Source organism: Spermophilus citellus (assembly GCF_964194105.1).
Source record: "Spermophilus citellus genome assembly, chromosome: 1".
NCBI classification, from domain to species: Eukaryota; Metazoa; Chordata; class Mammalia; order Rodentia; family Sciuridae; genus Spermophilus; species Spermophilus citellus.
In genome coordinates, this window is record NC_138182.1 from 136,965,242 (window position 1) to 136,979,170 (window position 13,929).

A 13,929-nucleotide genomic window follows, 5' to 3' on the forward strand; every position below is an offset into this window, starting at 1 on the left:
TGGCCTGTTTTACAAGCTCCATCACACTGGCTTTCACTACCTTGAGCACAATGCTCCCTCTTGTCTCAGAGCCTTTGCATATGCTACCCCCATGCCTAGATGGCTCTTCTCTCCATTGGCCTTTTCTTACCCTAAGGAAATGCCCAACCCATCTCCCAGATTAGGTTGGGTCCTCCTTCCTAAATTTTCACAATTCCATGTGCTTTTCCTTCATAGTACATCACACAATTTATAACCATATATCTGTGCTGTGATTTAATAATAACAAAATCCACTAGCAATGCCAAGTGCCGCACCTCTCATTCCATCTTCAACACAAAACTTTAGGGCCTTGAGGCACAAGTTGATTGACAGCTGACACTCTAATAAACTGTAAACTATAGAAAGACAAACTCTAGGTCTGTTTTGCTGTACCCTGAAACACTAGCATCTGGCAAAGAGTTTGGCAGGCAAAAGGTGCTTGGTGCATAATTTATTAAACAAATAACTGCAGCGTGATGTAGCAGAAAAAGTTTTGCTCCAGAATCAAGCCCATCTGGTGTTCAATCTCAACTCTGTGACTGGCCAGCCCCATAAACCTGGACAACTTGTTTGATTCTCCTATCTCTTAGGGTTCTCCTCCATCTAAGATCATGAAACCTCAATACAAAATCAATAAAAAAAATCTTTAAGGATTTTTTAATGAGATATAATATGAGAGAAAGCATATGATCATGCCCATATGTATTATAAACTGTATAAATAACAGCTTCCCTATTTTTCAAAGAATATTTCTAAAGGTTGTCCCAACAATAGTGTTGGTATTTCTAGACAGTTTTGACAATTTATTCACCAAAATGCTATGCTTCAGGATAATCACTTTGATTTCTCCTATGTCATTCTTCCAAGAATGAATATGGGTTTATGACTATTCACGGGAACACAGGACCAATGGAACCAACCAAGAGTAGAGTCACATTACCGTCCATTCCACTGGACTTCTAGAGAGGCAAATGACACTTCTGTTCTGTATAATACAGAACTGCCCAAATAGCCACCCCATTCCACTCCTACAAACTCTCCTGCTTCATCCACCCTGAGAATGTGTTGGCAGCAGGTTGAAGTTATACCCATGGTGGATTTCAATCCCAAATTAAAAGATGCGCAAGACAAAAGGGAAGGATGACATTAGCATTTCAAAGCTTGAAAGCAAACAGAGACTTACAAAGGAAAACTTGAAGAAATGCCTTAGGATGGAATTCCTTTGAAGTCTCTCAATTCCCTAAGCAACAGCCTGGTTATCTAATGGTATCCATTATGTCTTACTAATTACCTCATGAAACTTACATTGGACACACGTGGAAGACGGTCCTGTAACAGAAAAATTACCAAGAAAGTCTAGAAGATTAGAAGGTGCTCACAGAAAGCACCTATGCTCTGAACTAAAGCATTTTAACTAATTTGCATTTGGAACCAAGACGCCTTCATTATTCGTTCAACAAATGTTTACCAGTTTACTATGCATCAGCCCTGTGTATAGAGAAAGACACATGTAGTCCCCACCTGCAGGAAGCATGCAGTCTAGCAGGGAGACCCATATTACATAGTTTCTTCATGCAGACTGCATAACTTAGTGTGAACAACTCATCCTGGTTTGCCCAGGACTTTCCTGGTGTTAGTTAACACTGAAAGGTTCCCATTCTGGAAATGCCCCCCGCAGTCCAGGACAAAGTCAACTGGGGACAGGTGGTCACTGGTAAAAGTATCCAAGGGATAATCAATGATAGTAAGTGCTATTACACAGAGACACAGGGATACTTGAACCATGCAGGACTATCCCTCTTTTACAGAGGAAGAATCTGAAATTTAGAAAACTTCAGTAGCACATCCAAGTCCAGATGTGTGGTAGAGCCAAGTCCTGAAGGCAGCTTGTTCTGACTCCCAATGACAGGGCCTGAGTCCCTGTGAGTGAGTCTATAAATCACCTTCAGATACTTTATGCTTCAGAGTCCAAATCTGGATTTGCACTAATTGATGAAATCCCTCCAAAAGGTTGGATGGGGGGGGGGATATTCAACAGAACAAGAAAAGAGTTCAGAGCAAATCCCTGGGGTCTGGATCTATCCAGGGCAGATCTTTTCCTGCCAGGAAACACCTGCTGTCCTCAACCTCTCCCACCTCTCAGGAGTGGGTGGTTTAAGAAAAAAGAATAGCCAGCATTTTTCAGGATGACTGGAGTCTTTTGTGGTTGACAAACAGTGCTTCTTCAGGTGTAAGGAGTGGGACAGGAGAAAGGAATTGCTGACATCTAAATACCCCTGGAAGGCTAAGGAAAAATGTCCCCCAAGGGTATTCAGAAGAGGTTTTGGTGAACAAGATGCAGTTTGTACCTGGAAGATACGCAACGAGGAAAGACTGTGTCTTGGATTGAGCAGTTTGATTTGGCTGGCATCTTTGTTACCAGAAACCAAGGGGCCTTCAAAGCAAACACTGAGGCAATGGAAAGAAGTTAGGCAGCCCTCAATCATACGGTAGCTCCAATGGTGGTAGGGCCCTTGGTCTGTCGTGGTCATTGCTAGAGGCTTTGTACACAGAATAACACCTTGGTGCATGGTAGGCACTCAGTAATACTTACTGAAGGGATGGATGAGCAGACAAACAACAGTCTTTGTTTCTAGTCTGTGAATGTGGAAAGTTACACCACCTCCCTGAGCATTTTTTTTCCCACTAGGATGATTTTTATCCCTTTCAATTAAGTTCAAAATTCTAATCACCACTTTAGGTTAAGTATCCATCCATAGGCAAGATGAATATATCAGTCCATATTTCCTGGCGCTCAGATGAGAAGAATGGTTCAATAAATGATAGCCTAGATCTAAAGCCCATGAAAAACCCCACCACCAAGAGTGATGTAGCAAAAGTGCATTTGTCGACAAGAAAATTGTTCAAGATGTTGTTAAATTTTGAAAAGTTATTGAACAATATAAGCACAATAATATGATCCATGTCAATATACATGTGCAGGTTTATGGAGAAACCATAACAGATATGCATTAACATATTAACAGCAGCTACCACCAGATAATGTATTCATGGATGTGTTTTTTTATAATGATCCATTTGTATCATCTAATTTTCCTTTATGATTATGTTCTGTCATGTAATATAAATTAATATGACATCCTAGTACCTACTGGGCACCTAGCTCTTTATGAGTGAGGTCTTCCAACATAGGGATTAGGACCTAGCCTCCAGACTCAGAATCATAGATTCAAATCCCGCTAAGCTCCTTGGTTACTGTATTGGCCTCAGATAAGTTTTTCAACTTTTCTTAGTTTCATTTCCCTTCTGTTTAAAATGATCAGTAACACTCAACTCACATGTTGGTGTTGAAGTTTAAACTAGGTAATTTATGCAAAGTGCCTGGCATACATTATACATTTGATAAATGTTAGCTATTATTATACCAAATACAAAGAGAGAATTTTTTTATATGTAAACCTGCCAAAGGATATATTCACTGTTCTTACGGAATTTGTAATTTGGTGACAATAATGAGACTAACACAAGAGAAACAAAAGGGATGCATTACAATAGCTTCCCTGAGTCAAGAATATGGAATAATTTTTGCCTTCTCTCTCCCTGAGCCTTTCCATTGGATGAGATGCAAAACCCCAGCTGGTAGAAATGTCTTGTCCCGTCTCCATGCTCACTGCTATTCTTCCTCTGGCTCCTGTTTATCTTTTGCTGGCTTCTTGCATGAAGGTCCAGAGCCTGTCCTAGCCCCATGCCACTTTACCTTCCCATCTGTTTATACCTGTTTCTTGGATCCTGGTTGCCAGACTTAGTAGCATCAGTATCACTTGAGGACTTGTTAAAAATTTAAATCCCTGGATTCTATCCAAGAGTGACTCAGTCAGAATATCAAAGGACACATCTTAGTTATCTGTTTTAAAAAGGCCTCCAGGGGACAGTAGTGTCCACTCAAGCTTGGGGATCTCTGCTCTCAACAACACTGACAGGTCTCTCTTCCCTCAGCACACGGACCTCTGCCATCTCCTACCCACCACTTCCCTCTGGCTACTGAACAAGTGAGACAGGTCTTCTGATGCTGCTATTGGTTTAGCCCCAATCTACTTCTCCATCCATTGGCCACTACTTTTCTTTATTCCAGAAATACGCTAATAAAGTCCCTAAATCTCCCTGGATGCATGTTATGATTCTGCACATTTATGTGCTTTTACTTACACTAATTTCTAAAACAGTAGCATGATTTCTCCCTTCTCCACATTTTACAGGTTGAAACTGCTCATCTTCAAGAACTGGAGCCCATCCAGGAAATTTCTCTCAATATTGCTCCTCAAGCCCTTAAAGAGAAGAATGTTTTCTCAGAATATCCAAAACATTAAACTTTCCTCATTTCCTCCCTTGGTATTATCTCTCTGATGTATTAAATTTTCTAGAGCTTCCATTAAAAAAAAAATTACCACAAGCTAGAGGATTAAAAGACAATAGAAATTTATTTTCTCAGTTTGGAGGCTGGAAGTGCAAGATCAAGGTATTTGCAGGGTTATGGCTTTCTCTTAGTGTCTAGTGTTGGCAGAAACCCTTGGCTTATGGACACATCATTCTCATTTATGCCTCCACCATTACATGGCATTTTCCCTCTGTGTCTGTATTTTGTCTAAGGACGCCAGTCATTGTTGGATTAAGATGCACTGTAACCCAGTATCACTTCATTATAACTTGCTTACACCGTAAAGACAAAATTTCCAAATAACATCACATTCTTAGATCCTGGGAGTTAGTACTTCTACTTATCCTTTTAGAGAACACAGTTTGACCTATGGTAATTTGCACATGTAATATTTCATCTGCATCAATAGTGAGTTCTATAAAAGCAAGTAATCTAGCTCATTCCTGTTTTCTCCTCCCTATGCAGGCCCACACCAACCCCATCACCTCAAAGGATGTGGTGATAGAAAAGATCTCTTTTAATATATTATTCTCTAACGAATAGAACTTAATACTTAAGAGTGATCTTAATAAAGGAACAGCTACATTAATAAGTGGCTAAGCACCACATCGTGTGATGTGTGGCCCATGTAGAGATGGGAAATTGGAAAGCTGGAATGTTGGTTCTTTGAGGGCTAACAGAATTCTTCATGGAAGAAGGAGGAATTCTCAATGAATGAACAGGAGGTAGGACAGAGAGAAGAGATGACATAACTTTCCAAGTAGGAAAACAGACTAAAAAAAAAAAAAGATTGGGGGAAACATTATTTTTAAAAAAATCTGTGTTAGTATAACCAGAGCCCTGGAGAATGAATCTGGGGTGGAAATTGGATATTGGGCAGGAATGGGAAATGATCTATCACTTGTTCTTCTTGTTAGTTCAATGATCATTGTTTGGTCTCTTCTCTATTTTTCCTGCTAGTTTATTACTCCCTAGATGGCTTCTAAATTCTGTTTTCTGAGAGAAGATAATTGAGTTGGCAACCAAGTGTGCCTTGAACCTGGACTTCATTCTGCAGACACTAATCATCTTCCTGTGCTAGAGGGCATGCTACAAAGTGAGGATAAGGACCACGTCTGTCCCCGTTACTGTGTGTGGTATCTCCAGTGCTTGCTGCATACAACAGGCTCAACAGATAAATCTTGACTGGATACAAAGAAAAAACAGGTAACTGTATACACACATGTTCATGTGTATTTATCAGTGGTCTTTCCTTCCCAATGAATACAGGTTCTTGATCAACTATATTATTACAGTTTCCAAAACAGTGGTAAATGCTTATAGGATTCCATTTCTTGTTGCTTAGACCCCAATCTTACTTATATTATTAGTTCATTAGGCAGGACTTGTGCATTTCTGTTTTACATTCAGTTGAACACAGTGCATTCTTGATCTGCATGAAATACATTAGGCACTCCTAAAGAAGAACCTACTCATATTCAAATTCAAAGCAGATGATGAGGTTCAGAATGCTCCCCTTAATAAATTAATTCTTACATAATTGTAAGAATTGGTTGAAAGAAGACCAGAAAAGCCTAAAGCTAAATAGGAAATATGTGAAGTTTTCGCAGTTTTTCTCAAATTTCCTCTAGCATGCACAAAGTATGTTAAACAAGCAGTATATGCAGTTTGTGATTTCGTGCTAAAAGATATGCCCTTCTAATTGGTAGCATTAATAGTGACAATCTTTCTTGAACAAGCTCAGGAGGTTTGGGACAGCATCATGCTTTTTTCTCCTCCTGTGAAACAAGATTATTAAATTTTAATCTTATGTATCAGATGAAATATTAAATCTCCTTCAAAGAAAAAATATCTCCATAACATTTTCAGATCTCATAATGTAGCACATATATGTTAATGGCTAGTATCATTGCCTTCATTATATACAGAAGCTTGGGGAAAGCAAAAAATCATATTCTGATTAATAGAACTCACTATCATTAGCACTATAGCAAATATTTATTGAGCAATTCCTACATATGGGGTAGAGTTTTCCATACTCATTAAGGCAAAGCATTAAATTCCCTAATTTAATCATCATAATAACACTGGGATACAAATAGCAATCACTATCATTTTACTTAGGGAAAATATTTGGTATTGAAGAACAAGTACCTAGCCTAACATCAGACAGCTAGTAATTGGAGGAGTCAGTTTTAACCCAGTTCTGTTTCCTTGCCATGAGCCAAGTAGATTTCCTACATTACTCCCTGCCGCCATGATGTTTCTGCCTCACCACCAGCCTGAAGCAGGAGGGCCAGCTGCCCACAGACTGAAACCTCTGAAACACCAGCTAAAATAGATATTTCCTCCTTTAAGTTGTTTTATGTCAAATATTTTGTCACAGAGATGGAAAGCTGACTTTCCAAAGTGAAATATAAGCCACTTGCTCGATCATTCTGTACTCATTTTTGAACTGAAAAGAAAATAAAGTAAACCATAAAGAACATCAGGTGATTTCACAAACACATCATAGAGCAATGTTTAAGGGCTCTTTCTGGGCTAAGTGTCCATTCTACCTGACTTTAATACTGTCTTTGTGGCTCTCGATAGTCACTGAACTCAAAAATCACATAAGTTTCACTTAATATTGAAGTAAAAATGCATGGCCTTTAGAGACAAAATTACTGGTGTGAACATATTTCCCCAAATTCATACGTTGAGACTTAATTACCAGTGGAATCATATGAAGAGGTTGGGCATTCAGGAGGTGATTAACGCATGCAATCTCCACCCTGCCCAAACAGAATGAATGCTTTCTAAAAGCATTTTCACACAGAATTTGCTCTTTTTTTTTCCTTCTGCCATGTGAAGACAGAGTGGTTCAAGGTACAGTTTTGGAAACTGGACCAGGCCCTCACCGGAAACCAAACCTGCTGACACCTTGGTCTTAGATTCCCTGGCTTCCACAAGTATGAGAAAAAAAAATCTATAACATTTATAAATTACCCATTTTTGTCATCCTTTGTTACAGTGGCAAGAAGGGAATAAGACAGATAGCCAAATTTATTTATCATTAAATATTTTGATATTAGTTGGTGGTACAACTATTTCTGTTTACCTGAATTTTGAATATTGACTGATGTAGTATACAAAAATGTAATATGAATTTCATCCATTATTTGTTCATTCATTCACTTTTTAAATATGTATTCAGCATACTGAGTGCCTGCCACATGTGAGGTTTTACAGGGAATACAGAGTATTTTTAAAAATGGTGTACCATAGTTTAGCTATTGTGAATTGAGCTGCTATAAATATTGATGTAGCTGCAACACTGAAGTATGCTGATTTTAAGTCCTTTGGATATAAACCAAGGAGTGGAATAGCTGGGTCAAATGATGGTTGCATTCCAAGTTTTCTGAGGAATCTCCATACTGCTTTCCAGAGTGGTTCACCAATTTGCAGTTCCACCAGCAGTGTATGAGTGTACCTTTTTCCCCACATCCTTGCCAACATTTATTGTTGCCTGTACTCTTGATGATTGCCATTCTGATTGGAGTGAGATGCAGTCTCAGTGTAGTTTTGATTTGCATTTCTCTAATTGTTAGCGATGTTGAACATTTTTTCATATATTTGTTGATCAATTACATCTCTTCTATGAAGTGTCTGTTCATTTTCTTAGCTCATTTATTAATTGGGTTATTTGTTTGTTTGTTTGGTGTTAAGTTTTTTGAGTTCTTTATATATCCTAGAGGTACAAAAGATGAATGGATAAAGATAATGTGATTGATATATCCCTCTAATGGAATATTACCCAGCTTTAAAGAAGAATGAAGTTATGGCATTTGCCAGTAAATGGATGGAGTTGAAGAATATCATGCTAAGTGAAATAAGCCAATCCCAAAATACCAAAGGCCAAATATTTTCTCCAATATGCGGATGCTAATTCATAATAAGAGGGGGACACTAAAGAAGAATAGAGTTACCTCAGATTAGGTAGAGGGAAATAAAGGGAATGAAGGATAGGGGGTGTGGGGATAGGAAAAATAGTGAAATGAAACAGACATTATTATATATATGATTGCATGACCAGTGTGATTCTACAACATGTACGCTCAAAAAAAGAGAAACTATATCCCATCTATGTAAGATATATCCAAGTGCATAAATGCATTCTACTGTCATGTATAGCTAATTAAATAAAAATTTTAAAAAGTTTTAAAAATGATGCTATGTCAGAGGAAGAGAAACTGGAATACCCATCCCATGATATTTGCTATTTAATTATCATCATGTTCTATTAAAACTGGAATCAGTGTTAGACTTGAGAGTTGTAGAGTAGGAGACATTCTCCTGTTGTCACCATTCCATCCCCACCTCCCCAAGGCAGGAAGGTCCTCAGAGACCCTCTCCATTCACTTGACACTCTTTCCCAAAGCCTCTTTTTTATAACAAGGTAAAATGGTAAAGCTGATATATCTTGTAGTCCCTTGCTCCTGAGAAGTTTTATGTCCAACTTACATTTAAATACTTCAACTAGATAATGCACCAGGTAATTAAAATGGGAACACAAAATGATTGCTTTCAATTGAAAGGTCAAAAAAGCATTTATGATTCTTCTCAAATTGCATTGCCTTTGATGCATACTTTAAAATATCAAAGTTGTATAACCATCAATGCCTGTCTTCATTTTAAAAAAGATAAAGAATTAAATCCCACTGATTGTCAGAAGGTAAAATCAGTTATTCAGTGATAGTGGATTAAACCCAATGGTCAGCAGACTATGTCCCAGGAACTTAGTCTTATTTGACACTTGATTGTGTGAATAAAGTTCTATTAAAGCCATTCATTTGTATATTTTCCTTAGCTACTTTTGCACTACAATGACAGAGCTGATTCATTTTAGTCTAAAATACTATATGGTATTAAAAAAAAGTTTTTCAACTCCTATACTAAGCCATCTACCAGGTTTTTCCCCAAGAGCTGCATCCCACTAACCATAGGCTCTCTTGCAATTGCCTCCCATGAAGACATTTCCTGGGAACCTCTACTAGAACCCAGGAACTAGGGAAAACAAAGTAACATTAATCTTGGAATCCATTGCTATGTTAGTAAACTTTGCATCACTGGTACAAAATACCTGATAAGAACAACTTAAATGAGGCAAGATCTATTTTGTCTCATGGTTTTAGCTCTTGGTGAGATGGAAACATCATGGTGGAAGGGCATAATGGAGGAAAGCTGCTGAGCTCATGGTAGCTACACTGCAAAGAGCAGAGTGAGCAAGGAGACAGGGAAAGATGCCAAGAGCACATTCCCAAAGGTCCTCTGTCTTTAACTAGGTCCCATCTCCTACAGTTTCCACCTCCCCCCAATAGTCCATTCAGCTATCAATCTATCAATGCGTTAATCCATTGCTGCTAGAATACTCAGAATCCAACACTCTCCAAAGGTTCCATCTTTGAACATTGCTGCATTGGGCACATGTCTGCAGCACATGAGACTCTGGGGACATTGCACAACCAATCAAAATAGTTGTAAATTATACTTGATACAACCAGGAAGCTGAAGATTCCACTTGTAAGATTTCCCTTAGGTCTTTGCAAGGATAAAGTCCTTGAATAGTATGGGCTCAAAGAAATCTTTCATACAAAAGATTATATATTTGTATAACTGAAAATACATAGAGTCATGGAGAAATTAAATTCTGGCTCTGTCCTGTCCACTTTGAGATTGCTGGCTTCTTCTCATTCTGGGAGCTCAGACTAAGTATCCATCAGGCTCCTTGTTAAAGAATTTCATATATCCTCTTCCTGCAGAACATTACCTCAAGTTGTTTTTACATATTTACATCTTACAATTATTTGATCCTTGTTTCTCTCTTAATGGTCTATGTCATCTGCAAGAATCATCACCATAACCACTTCTTGCTCTTTCACAAATTATATTTTGGGGAGCAGAGTAGATCATCAACAAATACCTATAGACCGATACTGCCAATCAAACAGTGAGTACTTATTGCAGTTCACCAGGCACAATGGTAATAAGTTCACACACCTTCTACAGAGGCTAGCAATGGGCCTTGCATTTATCAGAAATACAGTGACTTGGGCTGGGGATGTGGCTCAAGTGGTAGCGCGCTCGCCTGGCATGCGTGCGGCCCAGGTTCAATCCTCAGAACCACATACCAACAAAGATGTTGTGTCCGCTGAATACTAAAAAATAAATATTAAAAATTCTCTCTCTCTCTCTTTCAGTGACTATTCTTTGATAAGTTTAATGTCCAACTAAGTTTGAGCTAACAACAGCTGACTGTTGGTACAAGAGTCTGGTACTCACTTTATAGATGAAGATGTCACCTACCAGCTTAGAAACTTGGTGATAGCTATTCTTTCACATGAGTGATAACATATTCATCTCCTGTCCTTCTAAAATAAAGGGTCAGTGGACTGTTAAAACAGCACGAACCAAACCACCACCTGATGGCAATTCTTACCTTGTCACCCAGTCATCACTTCAGCTATATTCCAACAGTTCATTTGCTTTGTCTTTCTGAATGTGCTCTCTGCAGACACTGGGATTAGCCTAGGAAGTGTAGTGGCAAACAGCACACTTAGAGCAATTTCCATAATAAAGGTTTATAAAATAAGACCACTACAAGAGAGATGAGGAGAATTGGGGTTTATGGTAATAGTGGAAAAAGGCATGTATAATTATCTATCTCATGTTTATCAAAATATGTACCATGGAATAGTAGTGCTGTAAGTCTCTCCATGAAGGAAGAATTCTATGAAAAAATAAATTTGTAGAAAACTGCAAGAAATGGGCTCATCATGAAAATAAAGTATGTTACCATGTCTAAAACTTCAAAAAGTCTGATAGTTATGAAAAATATCATACAATGTCACTCAGAGTACTGCTAAAGCTCATTGATGTCTGAGTTTTCTACCTTTCCTGGGAATAATGAAATGTTTGGACATTTTCTTGGAGGGTGGGAGAAACCAGGGATTGAACTCTGGGGCATTTGACCACTGAGCCACATGCCCAGCCCTATTTTGTATTTTATTTAGAAAGAGGGTCTCACTGAATTGCTTAGCACCTCACTTTTGCTGAGGCTGGCTTTGAACTCATGATCTCCCTGCCTTAGTCTCCCAAGCTGCTGGGATTACAGGCATGTGCCACCACGCCTGGCTATTCAGACAATTTTGTCATAAGGCAGGGACCTCCAACTTTCTCCAACAATGGAATTCATGAGTGGGTAAGGCATATGTCCCTTCCACCCTAAGGCAGAGGAAGTTTCTGTGTGAACATTAGTTTCCTGTGAGGTAACCAGGAACACCCTGCTGGGCCCAGAGCCAGGGGATGGCAGTAGCATGCAAAGCTAAGCCACCATGTGGAAGCCAGCTGCCCTGGGCAGTCCTCACACTGCCAAAGGACTCTACATAAACAAGGAATAAACCTTTCCCAAGGTAAGCCACTGAGACTGGGGAAATAAATAGCATGCAATCTGCTCCAGTTCACCAAGTGTCTCCTAAAATTCATTTGACAACAACAATCTTTGTTTTTGTTTTTTTTTTTTTTTCCTTCTTTATGGTGCCGGGGCTTAAACCCAGGACCTTGCACATAGCAGACAAGCATTCTACCACTGAGCCACATCCCAGCCCTAGAACTCTTTATTTCCATAAAAACAATTAATATCACATAGAAAAATTACAGGGAAACACTTAGGGAATCACTATGTCATCTAAAATAACTTCCCCCAGGAACCATGGTGGTAACAATCTGAATTCTAAACCACATTCCTCCAATAAGCCAATATAGTCCAACCTGCAAGAAAGAGAGAAAATCCAGAGAACCAATTCAAAAGTGGAAGAGAGGTACTAGAAACCAGACAACTAGCTTGGAAATCCAAAAAAAAAAAAAACAAGTTTTCCTCCTTCTGCATCCCTCAACTAATGTTCTCAATCTTGTGGATAAAATGTGGTCCCATCCTTCCATAATTCATGTAGCAAGCAGTTACTGAGGCATCTGGAGGGTGTCACATGACATAAGACATGGTCTGTGATTCACACTCTACCTGTTTCCTCCATGATTGCCCCTCTTGTGGGTTATTTTCTCAATAGCCCATGTGTTGCCTATCTTAATCTCTTGGCATTTTTCCTCAAACTTCTCTGTTTTGATAAATATTCCACTCACTTCTACAATAGAAAGGCTTGAGATGACATGGTTTCCTGTACCACCGAACACTTCAGGCACCAGGCTTAGAATTGCACAATCCTCCACTTTGTCCATAGCTGATTGGATCATAATTAATGTAGGAGCTCAAAGACAGCAGCTTCCAAGCACAAGGAAATGGGAGCCATGTGGTGACCTGTCCCTTCCAATAGGGACACTCCACAGGGGTTCCAACAAGAAACCCAACTAGTCCTTCTCCCTTAAGAGATGAACAGTTGAAAAACTATAAAATAAAGTAAAAATAATAATAAAAGCTGAGAAAGTAATAACAAGAAAAGAAGCAATTATAACACGATGAGAGTGACACAGGCATGATAAGGTCTTTCGAAAAGTTTAGCTTGCTAGACTGTTGAAGATTTATGAAGCCAATAATGTTACTGTGCAACTTGAATGATGATTCAGGTCTCTATGGCTCCTTGCTTGTATTTTGCATTCCCCTATAGTGCTAACCATAGAGTCACATACATAGTAGATCCACAATTAATTAACTTCACAACATGTTTTGAGATATCTACTCAATTCCAGCTATAGACAGTCTCTAACAAGGCTGAAAAGCTCCTGAACTTTGGAGCTCATTCTAATTCTAATTAAAACAGCAATTTATGATTGGGTGAGGAGAAAATTAACCAAAGTTCTTGGCGAGATGGGGATACCATTTAAAAGTGGAAGACAAGACACACAGTTCCTGAAGGACATTTGTATTACCTGGAGTCAAAGTCTTCCTACTTTATAATAGTCATTTACTGAGTTCCTACTACATGCTAAGCACAATACTGGGTGCTCACACATGCTCACTAATTCAATCCCCCAAGACTTCCAAGACAGGAACATCATCATTTCTGTTCTACAGGTGAAGAAATGGAAGTTGAAAGATTTAAATAATTGCATAAAGACTCCCCATATGTGGGTTTTGGAGTCATAATTCAACTTCTGTTTTTTTCTGGCTCTTTGTAATTCTATGTTTGTGCTCTTCCTACTGTGATACACTTAGGGGAAAAAAAGATGAGTTTTTTAGCCAGGGAACAAAGAAGTGACGGGTGGAGTGGAAAAGCACACTGTTGTGCCATATTTTCACTCTGCAACTCATAGTAATCTGACAGCGGAAGATTATTTTCCAGAGTGAGTTTCTCATAGAGCAAGGAAAGAAAAATAATTACTATCAGATTCTACTCCTATCTTATTTTGAAAATAGGAAAAAAAAATGAAAGAAAGAAAGAAAGGAAGGAAGGAAGGAAGGAAGGAAGGAAGGAAGGAAG